The sequence below is a fragment of the Phyllobates terribilis genome, unplaced genomic scaffold (assembly GCF_046119375.1).
Source record: "Phyllobates terribilis strain yellow unplaced genomic scaffold, ASM4611937v1 Scaffold_11__3_contigs__length_659146591, whole genome shotgun sequence".
NCBI classification, from domain to species: Eukaryota; Metazoa; Chordata; class Amphibia; order Anura; family Dendrobatidae; genus Phyllobates; species Phyllobates terribilis.
Window position 1 is genome coordinate 602,580,637 of NW_027362771.1, and position 11,937 is coordinate 602,592,573.

The following is an 11,937-nucleotide window of genomic DNA, read 5'->3' on the forward strand; positions in this document are numbered from 1 at the left end:
AGGTCAGTATAAATGGACTAATAGAGAAAGTCCCACACACTGATAGAAGCCCAAATATTTTTTCTGAGCTAGATGCAGACAAAAAAATAATTTTGAATTTGCAACCTGATGGAGGTCAGTATAGATGGACTAATAGAACAAGACCCACACACTGCTAGAAGCCCAAATATTTTTTCAGAGCTAGATGCAGAAAAAAATTATATTCAGTTTGCAACCTGATGGAGGTCAGTATAGATGGACTAATAGAACAAGTCCCACACACTGCTAGAAGCCCAAATATTTTTTCAGAGCTAGATGTAGAAAAAAATTATATTCAATTTGCAACCTGATGGAGGTCAGTATAGATGGACTAATAGAACAAGTCCCACACACAGCTAGAAGCCCAAATATTTTTTCAGAGGTAGATGCAGATAAAAAATATTTTTAATTTGCAAAATGATGGAGGTCAGTATAGATGGACTAATAGAGAAAGTCCCACACACTGCTAGAAGCCCAAATATTTTTTCTGAGTTAGATGCAGACAAAAAAATTATTTTGAATTTGCAACCTGATGGAGGTCAGTATAGATGGACTAATAGAACAAGACCCACACACTGCTAGAAGCCCAAATATTTTTTCAGAGCTAGATGCAGAAAAAATTTTTATTCAGTTTGCAACCTGATGGAGGTCAGTATAGATGGACTAATAGAACAAGTCCCACACACTGCTAGAAGCCCAAATATTTTTTCAGAGCTAGATGCAGAAAAAAATTATATTCAATTTTCAACCTGATGGAGGTCAGTATAGATGGACTAATAGAGTGATGCTATGCCCAAAAGATTTTACTTCACTAGGTGCAGTAAAAAAATTGTTATTCTATACACAGGTGGTGTAGCTTGCAACACAGATAGGCTACTCCACTGACTAACACACTCTGCAATAGGCCAAAAAGGATTAGCTTTGCTAGATTCAGCCAAATGCTGTGAAAAAAACTTGCACAGCACTGGCACAGACCTGCCTGGCAAAAACTGATGGGAACTGATGTAACCTAGTCCTGAAAAGGACTGCAATTACAATTAGTCTTTACTCCCACAATCTATCTATTTAAGAGCACAGACCTGCCTGATAAAAGTCGTAGGAAACGCTGTAACCTAGTCCTTAAAAGGACTGCAATCACAACTATTCCCTACTCCCAAGCTATCTGTAGATTTGTGCGAAAATTGGCTTGAAATTAACAAGGTATAGCGCACACAGCAACAGCGGTGCTGTCTAACACGCAGCTGCAGCAGTGAGAAAATGGTGGCGACGGGGAAAATGGCTGGGTCTTATAGGGCAAGGACATGTGACATACACTGCCAATGACACATGCCCTTGCTTGTGTGAAAAAAAGCACTTCGCTCTGTGTGTGCGCTGCTGATAGGCTGACAGATTGCACCTCCCCACTGTAAATGCGGGAAAGAGAAAAAAAAATGGAGATCTTCATTATTCCTGCAGAGATCCATCCCCTGCCCCTCCCCCCACCCAGCTGTACACTCAAACTGCGTATTAACATTAATTTTCATCATTACTGAGAAAAAATCCAGTTATGATTTTGGTGCACGAACAGTTATCGAACATAACCTCGAACAGCCGAATTTTTCTCAAATAGTTCGGGTTCGCCGAACGGCTCGAACACCGCCCAAAACAGCTCGAATTTGAGATTGGCGAACAGTTCAAGTTGAACAACGCTCATCTCTAATGCCGTCGTGCCTAAAATATTTAATGTTTTGATTTTGTTCCCCGATAATTTTTCTCATCAAAGAATTGTTTGTAACATATTAATCTATAACATTCAACTAAAAGACACTTTTTTAGACACTGCGCTGACAGATAGCAACACAGTTTCAATTTTAATCCAGACATGGGTTAAGCAATGAAAAAGTTGCTTGACCCTGGCGTGATTTGAACACGCAATCTTCTGATCTGGAGTCAGACGTGCTACCGTTGCGCCACAAGGTCATATGAAAAGAAACTTTCCGCCCATAATATAACTCACTTAAAAAGTGCATGAAGAAATCGTGGCACACCTTCTCGAAATTTTCTACTTTTACTTACAGACTGAAAAAGACACAAACAAGGACAAATGAACATCTTGATATTGGGAATGCAGGGATTTCCAGTTTAAAATGTAGAATCTAGTAATGAACACTTTTTTCTTATGGTTTCAAAGATGACAATGCTATGATCAAAGTGAAAAGAGATCCCGAAGTGCATTAAATATTCAATGTTTTGATTTTGTTTCCCGATGATTTTTCTCATCAAAGCATTGTGATAATATATTAGATTTCAAGTTTAAAATTTAGAATCTAGTAATGATCCCTTTTTTCTTATGGAATCAGAGATGACAATGCTATGGTCAAAGTGAAAAGAGACACCGAAGTGCATTAAATATTCAATGTTTTGATTTCCCAATGATTTTTCTCATCAAAGAATTGTTGATAAGATATTAAACTATAACATTCAACTAAAACACACTTTTTTAGACACTGTGCTGAAAGATAGCAAAACAGTTTAAATTTTAATCCAGACATGGGTTAAGATATGAAAAAACTATTTAGAACCTGATGTGATTTGAAAACCCAACCTTCTGATCTGGAGTCAGATGCACTACCATTGCGCCACGAGGTCATATGAAAAGTGGCTTTCCGCCCATAATATGACTTACTTTAAAAGTGCATCAAGAAATCGTGGCACACCTTCTCGAAATTTGCTACTTTTACTTACAGACTGAAAAAACATAAACAAGGACGAATGAACATCTTGATATTGGGAATGTAGGGTTTTCCAGTTTAAAATTTAGAATCTAGTAAAGAACCCTTTTTCCTTATGGATCCAAAGATGACAATGCTATGATCAAAGTGAAAGGAGATCCCGACGTGCCTTAAATATTCAACATTTTAATTTTGTTTCCCGATGACTTTTCTCATCAAAGTATTGTTGATAATATATTAATCTATAACAATCAACTAAAAGACACTTTTTTAGACACTGCGCTGACAGACAGCAACACAGTTTCAATTTTAATCCAGACATGGGTTAAGATATGAATAAGTTTTCTGACCCCGACGTGATTTGCACATGCAATCTTCTGACCTGGAGTCAGACGCGCTACTGTTGTGCCACGACATCATATGATAAGAAACTTTCCGCCCATAATTCACATGAAAAGTGCATGAAGAAATCGTGGCACACCTCGAAATTTGCTACTTTTACTTACAGACTGAAAAAGACATAAACAAGGATGAATGAACATCTTGATATTGGGAGTGCAGGGATTTCTAGTTTAAAATTTAGAATCTAGTAAAGAACCCTTTTTTCTTATGGATTCAAAGATGACAATGCTATGATCAAAGTGAAAGGAGAACCCGACGTGCCTTAAATATTCAATGTTTTGATTTCGTTTCCCAATGATTTTTCTCATGAAAGAATTGTATGTAAGATATTAATCTATAACATACAACTAAAAGACACTTTTTCAGACACTGTGCTGATGGATACCAACACAGTTTCAATTTTATTCCAGACATGGGTTAAGTTAAGGAAATGTTTTTTGACCCCAGCGTGATTTGAACACGCAACCTTCTGATCTGGAGTCAGATGCGCTACCGTTGCACCACAAGATCATATGAAAATAAACTTTCCGCTCTTAATTCACATGAAAAGTGCATGAAGAAATCGTGGCACACCTTCTCGAAATTTGCTACTTTTGCTTACAGACTAAAAAAGACATAAACAAGGATGAATGAACATCTTGATATTGGGAATGTAGGGTTTTCCAGTTTAAAATTTAGAATCTAGTAAAGAACCCTTTTTCCTTATGGATCCAAAGATGACAATGCTATGATCAAAGTGAAAGGAGATCCCGACGTGCCTTAAATATTCAAAATTTTAATTTTGTTTCCCGATGACTTTTCTCATCAAAGTATTGTTGATAATATATTAATCTATAACAATCAACTAAAAGACACTTTTTTAGACACTGCGCTGACAGACAGCAACACAGTTTCAATTTTAATCCAGACATGGGTTAAGTTATGAAAAAGTTTTCTGACCCCGACGTGATTTGCACATGCAATCTTCTGACATGGAGTCAGATGCGCTACCGTTGTGCCACGACATCATATGATAAGAAACTTTCCGCCCATAATTCACATGAAAAGTGCATGAAGAAATCGTGGCACACCTTCTTGAAATTTGCTACTTTTGCTCACAGACTGAAAAAGACATAAACAAGGATGAATGAACATCTTGATATTGGGAATGCAGGGATTTCTAGTTTAAAATTTAGAAACTAGTAATGAACACTTTTTTCTTATGATTTCAAAGATGACAATGCTATGATGAAATTGAAAGGAGATCCTGACGTGACTTAAATATTCAATGTTTTGACTTCGCTTCCCGATGATTTTTCTCATCAAAGAATTGTTTATAAGATATTAATTTATAGCTTTTAACTAAAAGACACTTTTATAGACACTGTGTTGACAGATAGCAACACAGCTTCAATTTCAATCCAGACATGGGTTAAGTTATGAAAAAGGTTTTTGACCCTGACGTGATTTGAATACGCAGCTTTCTGATCTGGAGTCAAACGCGCTACTGTTGCGCCATGATGTCTTAGGAAAAGTAACTTTCCGCCCATAATATAACTCACTTATAAAGTGCATGAAGAAATCGAGGCACACCACGAAATTTGCTACTATTACTTACAGACTGAAAAAGACATAAACAAGGACGAATGAAAATCTTGATATTGGGAATGCAGGGTTTTCCAGTTTAAAATTTAGAATCTAGTAAAGAACCCTTTTTTCTTATGGATTCAAAGATGACAATGCTATGATCAAAGTGAAAGAAGATCCCGACGTGCCTTAAACATTCAACGTTTTAATTTCATTTCCCGATGATTTTTCTCATCAAAGTTTTGTTGATAATATATTAATCTATAACATTTAGCTAAAAGACTCTTTTTTAGACACTGCGCTGACTGATAGCCACATAGTTTCCAATTTCAGTTTTAATCCAGACATGGGTTAAGTTTTGAAAAATTGTTTTGACCTTGATGTAATTTGAACACACAACCTTCTGATTTGGAGTCAGATGTGCTACCGCTGTGCCACGACTAGTGTTGAGCATTCTGATACTGAAATATTGGGTATCGGCCGATATTCGCGGTATCGGAATTCCGATACTTTTGCAATATCGTATACCGGAATCGGAAGTTCCCATAATGCAATGAGCCATTTTCATTTTATTCAGCCAATGAGGATCCTAAGAAGTGTGGGCACATCCTGTTAGGCATGTAGGCATCTTAACTAATGGCATGGCTGTGATTGGCTGCTGAAATGATGTCATGATGCACTATAAAAGCCGCCGCCGCCATTTTGAGCTCACTCTGCTGTGAATTCAGTTAGGGATAGGACGCTGTTGTTCTGAGGGACAGTTTTAGCTACCTATTTGGTCTATTCTGCTTTACCCAAGCTACTTTATAAATCGCTGTGCCTTGCAGCGCTAGTGCACAGTTCTCTGCTGTTCACCGCTGTCTGCAAGGTCTGGTGTGTGAGTGCAGCTCACCCTGTAGTGTGTGCTTCAACCACGTCTGGTTGTAGTGCACTCAGTGTGTGTCACTGCCTCATACATTTGTAAAGAGAGGAGAGAACAAGGCGCAATGGTGACTCAGTATTGCAATTTGTAGAGGGGTGTGGGAATGGCTACTAACCTTATGAAGTTGTGCACCTCTGCACAACAACAGTGTAAAGCTCCACAAGCTCCGCTGTGTTGGTGGCTGTCATCTATTTCCAGTGGCGTTCACAGATCCTGATCTCTCGGTGGTGGACCAAGTGGTCAGGTTAGTAGCATGTAACGCCGAGATGGATGCCCAGCTTCACCAACACCCCCGGCAGCGTTCCGGAGGGGTTAGGGCAGCGCAGCTTGGAAAACCAGGGTAGTAATTCTAATTAAATTGTTCCCACAGGTGAAAGGACAATAGATTAAAGGCAGCTCTACCGCACCCCAACAGGGGGAAAAAGGACAATCAGTGAATATGAATAGCGGTACCAGAGCGCCAATAACAGGGCAAAAATATTAAAAGGACTGATTTATTAATACACACAACGCGTTTCGGTGGACACAGCCACCTTCATCAGGTGTGACAAGCAGCAAACAATTGATCCTTATATACATTTGACTAGGTATACAATTACTTAAAAGGGGCAGGGCCAGATACAGAGTAATACCTCTATATTAACCCCTTGAGTTCATATATGCTCAATAGAGTAAAAAGGATTGTTATAAATTAATGCTTAATGAAGCATATAGGGTTCTTATAAAAAGGATTCGCTGTATCAAAACTTGTGAATCCTATAATCATAATACTTCATAGGATATATTGTCATCTACCACTCTATATTATAGATTATAAAAAAAAAAATAATAATAATAATAATTTTTACATACAACATAAAACAATGTATAAATATAAAGTTATAAAATTACAATCAGTTTCTATCATTATAATTAGGAAAAGTAGACGAAGAAAGGAAAGAGAAAAAAAAAAAAAATATATTTTTTTTCCCCTTCCAAATTTCTTCTCCCTTCTCTCTCTCCTCCCTCCTCCCCTCCCTCTCTCCTTTCTCCTCTTCCCTCCTTCTCTCTCTCCTCCCCCCTCCTCCTCCATATGAAAGATATATATAATAAATTTGCTAAAATATGAAAACAATTATTTAAAAAGTTGTCTTCTCTATATTAAGGTTCAAACCTTCAGGAGACAAGGTTCCCATTTTGAAAATCCAATAATTTTCACGTGTAATGAGACGATTTAGTCTATCAGGGTGTGTATCAACTATATGATCAATGATAGTTAGTTTTAGGTTATTAGGATTTTTTTGATGTTCTTTTAGGAAATGATTAGAAACACTATGTAGGGGAAAGCCTTTTCTAATGTTTTGGCGATGTTTATTTAATCTTGAGTGCATTTCCTGGATAGTGCGGCCAATGTATTGCAGGCCGCAGGTGCACTGGAGCAGATATATCACATATGAGGACTGACATGTAAGTCTAAAGCGAATGGGATATATCTCTCCAGTGACCGCAGAGACGAATGTTTTAGCTCCGTTATCAATGGATTGACAGCATAAGCATTTAGGGACGTTACATTTATAACATCCATTATTGCTCATAGGAGCTGAATTTAAATGGTTCGGTCTTCTACCAATTGTTGTATTGCTAGGGGCTATATAGTTTCCTAGATATATGACATGAGGAAATTCAGGTAAATGACCAGTTAATATTGGATCATTACTTAAAATGAACCAGTATTTTTTTAACAAACTGGATAACACTTGCGTAGGTTTACCATAAGTAGTAATCAGATTTAAACTGAAATCGTTGTATGGCTCTTGGCTGGTATTCTTGGATTTGTTGATACACAGGTTCTGTGATAGGGATCTAGTTTTGGAGAAAGCATCCTTTAATAATTTCTGGGGGTATCCATTAGCTCTAAAACGTTTTTGTAAAACCTTAGATTCCAGAAAAAAATCTGAATCATGTGTACAATTTTTTCTGACACGCCAATATTGACCATATGGAATATTTCTAATCCAGCTGGGTAGATGGCCACTGTCAAATTCAAGATAGCTGTTTACATCCACTTCCTTAAAGTGGGTAGATGTGGATATTTTACCCGAATTGTCTATATTTATCTGAAGGTCAAGATATTGAATATTACTCTCAGATATGGTAGAGGTAAAGGAAAGACCCCAGTCGTTAGAGTTTAATTCATCAATAAATTTGGCAGCCTCCACAGTATTTCCCCTCCATATTATAAACAGATCATCTATAAAGCGGCGGTACATAACGATGGGTTTATCGGCGCCGAGGGATTGCGCGATGTGGATAGACTCGAATGCCCCCATATATAGATTTGCATAACTGGGGGCAAACCTCGTCCCCATCGCGCAGCCCCTCAGCTGCCGATACATCACCCCCTCAAAAGAAAATACATTGTTCTCAAGAATGAAAGTTATACCCCTCAATAAAAAGTTTTTTTGAGGATCTTGTAAGTTTGGGTCCTCATCTAGGAATTTTTTAATTGCCTGTAAGCCCAATACATGTGTGATATTGGAATAAAGAGAGCTTATATCGAGTGTAATAAGGAGACAGCCTGGAAGAGGGGGTAATTCTCTCAATAGTCTAATTAAATGTGTAGAATCCTTTAAATGAGAATCTAGGGATAAAACGTACTTCTGTAAAAAAAGATCAATATAGTGGGATAAGTTGGATGTGATAGAATTAATACCAGAAATAATAGGGCGTCCAGGGGGATTAAATTTATCTTTATGAATTTTGGGTAAAAAATAAAAATAAGGGACTTTGAATTTTTTAATGTCTAAAAAGGATTTTTCTTTTTTATTGAGGAAGCCAGCTGTAGAGGCGCCTGCTACAAGTCCTTTGTACTCCAAAAAAATGGTTACAGATGGGTCTGCTTCTAATTTCACGTAGTAGTTTGAGTCGTCTAAGATTCTGAGGCCCTCCTTGATGTACCAGCCCCTGTTCATTATCACAGTCCCCCCTCCCTTATCTGCTCTCTTTATAATTATTTCTTTATTATCCTGAAGGGTTTTTAATGCACATTTCTCCTGGTAGCTCAAGTTATTAACTTTTTTTGAAATTGGGGGGAATGTCCTAAGGTCCCTCAAAATTAATTGTTGGAAAGTTTCAAGGTGTGAACCTTTGTGATGTAATGGATAAAAATTATTTTTCCCCTTCACATTTACATGAGTGAAAGGGTCCAGTAATGGGGGGCCTGGTATATTAGATTCTTGAATGGAGGGGGATACTGTTGAGCATCAACTAATAGGATGTGATTTTCTCTTATCTTCCAATAGAAAATGCCTTTTTAGTGTCAATTTCCTTATAAATTCATTTAAATCACAGAACAAAGTGAAATTATTAAATGGGACAGCTGGACAGAAGGATAATCTTCGAACTAACAAGGATCGTTCAGCTTCAGATAGCACATAGCTAGAAATATTAAAAATACCCCCACAACCGATAGGGGTTTCTATCTGCAGGGAATTTGTATTCTGGTTCATTGGCAAGATTTCATTTTCTTTATATTTGGATTGTGTCTCAATTTCGGCATTTGGACTATTTTTGTTGTTGAGGCCTCGGGTTTTTCCACTCCCTCTACATCCCCTAAATTTCTTTTTCGTTTTGGACAGCGTCCGGGGACCACGTGAAAAAAATGTGTAATTTTCGTTTTATTAGTTTGAGATGCAACTGCATTCTGTGTTTGAGGATTTATCAAGATACTATTTTCATTCAAAATCGGAGATAATTCCAAGGATGTCATTCTGTTTATAGGGGGTTTTATGTGGTTTATGCCACTTGTTTTATCAGAAGGTCTCCCTTGATTTAAAATATTCAGTGTATCCGCTATCGGGATCTGTTCAGATGACTCCCCAGCAATAGGAATCTGTATTGCACTAGAAAGTAGTGTTGAGCCACCCCCGTAGTGTTCGAGTTCGGTTCGGTTCGTCGAACACCCGTGTGTTCGCCGAACTGTTCGTCGAACACCTTCGAACACCATTAAAACCAATGGCAGGCAAACAAAAACACATAGAAACACATAGAAAACACCTTCAAAGGTGTCCAAAAGCTGACAAACTGCTCAGAAGACATAACTAACACATGGAAAAGTGACAAGTACATATAGTCATGCGAAAATAAAAGAGGTGGAGGAGTAAAAGGAGGGGGAGACACAGATATAGGCATGTCATGCCCTTCTAAAATCCAAAAAGTGAGAAGCCGACACGGCCAGTCCGCTCCTGCCCGTGCCACCTCCGTGTCGCCGGGTTTGTGCCAGAGCCGCGGTGAACCCTGACGGCCAGCCCCCCTCTCCCAATACTGGTGCCTGTCCGCTGGTGGGTCGAGCGAGCCCCCCTGTGGTGGAGGCAGCTCTAAGCTTTTTAATTTAAATTGTCTCTCTAATTTGAATGAATACACTTTAAATCCATTTACAAGGATCTATTGGAGGGCAAGTCTCATGCCAGCAGCCGCGGTAATTCCAGCTCCAGTAGCGTCCACTAAAGCTGCTGCAGTTAAAAAGCTTTTATAAGGATCGAGCTCGGCTGTCCACCGCAAGGCATCCTACTGCCAGTCCCAGCCCCTATGCCTTGGGGTGCCTCCTGATGCTCTTCACTAAGTATCCCATGGTCCCGAAGCATTTCCTTTGAAAAAATTAAGTGTCTAAACTACAGGTGGTGTAGCTTGCTTAACAGCCGGGATAATCCGCTGACTAGCAGACACTGCTACTAGGCACAAAGTATTTCCTGGGCTAGATGCAGTTAAAAATTTGTAATTAGATACTCTCGTTGGATGCTGAGAAAGCATTCCATAGAGTCTCCTGGCACGCCATATATGATTCTCTTAAAGAGCTTGGGGTAGGGGTCTAGGGGACCCTTTTATAGCCAAAATCACGGCCCTGTATCGCAATACGTCACCTAGGCTGAAGATAAATGGAACTGTAGTACCCTGAGGGCTCGGTTGCTACAGACGTATTGCACCTCACCCAGAGGTGTGATATCTCACTCTCAGGTAAGGATGGAGTGTGGATCAGGACCCGACACCTGCATGCATTACACCACATTGCCGTGGGGCAGGGCGACCAATATGCCCCTGAGATGGGCACGACAGTCCCTGTCCCTGGCTGGAGTGGGGGGAGGGAACACTGAGGAAGGGGAACCCTGTAGTGCAGGAGCAGGGAGGAAGCAGTTCCTGGGTGCATTGAGAAGGGAGTATAAAAGGTGGGCACCATCTTAGTTCAGTGCAGAGAAGTCTGAGCAGAAGTGGCAGGGAGCAGGGGCTCTGCATGAGCTCTGCTCCGGAGGCGGGCCTAGTAACAGAGGCCCAGGCCTGCAAGAGGGAGAAGGAAGGAAGAGGAGCGGAGGAGGCTCCAGGAATGAGGAATGAAGGGATCCCAGGGGTGCGGACGGGCGAGTCGCCACCGCACGCCCGGATCCACCTGCGTGGAGGGGTCAGGCCAAAGGGGGAGACCGGTCCCCGAACTAGTGGAGGCAGGAAACGACCCTCAGCTAGAAACCGGAGGCTCTGACATTTTATGTGGCGCAGCCCCTTGCTCCACCCGCTAGAAAGGCACCACATAGGGTCAGGGAAACTGGCGCCAAGTTTACCAAGAGGAGGCCCGAGGCAGCCGGACAGAAGTGTTGGTAAGAAAGGCCAGACAAAGGACACACAAAGGGGGTCCTGTGAAGCGCTCCAAAGTTATCTGGGAGTTGTCTGAGCCCCTCACCTGGTGAGCACAGTACGACGTGGGCAGCCGTTACCTGCAGACGTGGTCTGGATAATAAGAACTGTGAGTAAAGGCCCTGAACTGCATCACTGACTCCGTGTCGTTACTGCTGCTGCCCTGCACCATCACCCCCATCCTCCGCATACACTGCCCTGAGGCTATACTCCTCCCGTGGGGAGTTATGCTACGCTCTGCTGCACCCACAACACCAGCCTTAGCGGTCTGCCCTGTAGCGGCGGTTCACTCTGACCGCAATCCACGGGTGGCGTAGTCGGACATTTAAACATCAAAACCACATAAATAGTTCCGCCACTGGTTTGACCGCCCTGAGCCACGGAACCGGATCGCCGCCACGAAGACTACAACCACCAGCATCCACCAAAAAGGGTCCGGCTCCGGGTGTCCCAAGGCCCAGGGGGTGCGTCAGAACATTTTCATCACCTTTCACAATCACCAATGGGACAAGGCAGGGATGTCCTCTGTCCCCTCTCTTATACATCCTAGTGACGGAGCACCTGCTCTCATCAATTCGCCATAACCCCAATATTAGGTGGATTGAGGTGGGAGGCACCGAGTACAAGTGCTCTCTATTTGCTGATGATGTCCTAGTA

General features: G+C 40.7%; 2 non-coding genes across 2 annotated transcripts; both read right to left on the minus strand.

Annotated features, from left to right (window-relative positions):
- Nucleotides 1-1,905: 1,905 nt before the first annotated feature.
- TRNAW-CCA (transfer RNA tryptophan (anticodon CCA)) lies at nucleotides 1,906-1,977 on the minus strand. Its single transcript has one exon. It is a non-coding gene; the product is annotated as a tRNA-Trp (tRNA).
- Nucleotides 1,978-3,569: 1,592 nt separating this feature from the next.
- TRNAW-CCA (transfer RNA tryptophan (anticodon CCA)) lies at nucleotides 3,570-3,641 on the minus strand. The gene has a single exon. It is a non-coding gene; the product is annotated as a tRNA-Trp (tRNA).
- Nucleotides 3,642-11,937: the final 8,296 nt, after the last annotated feature.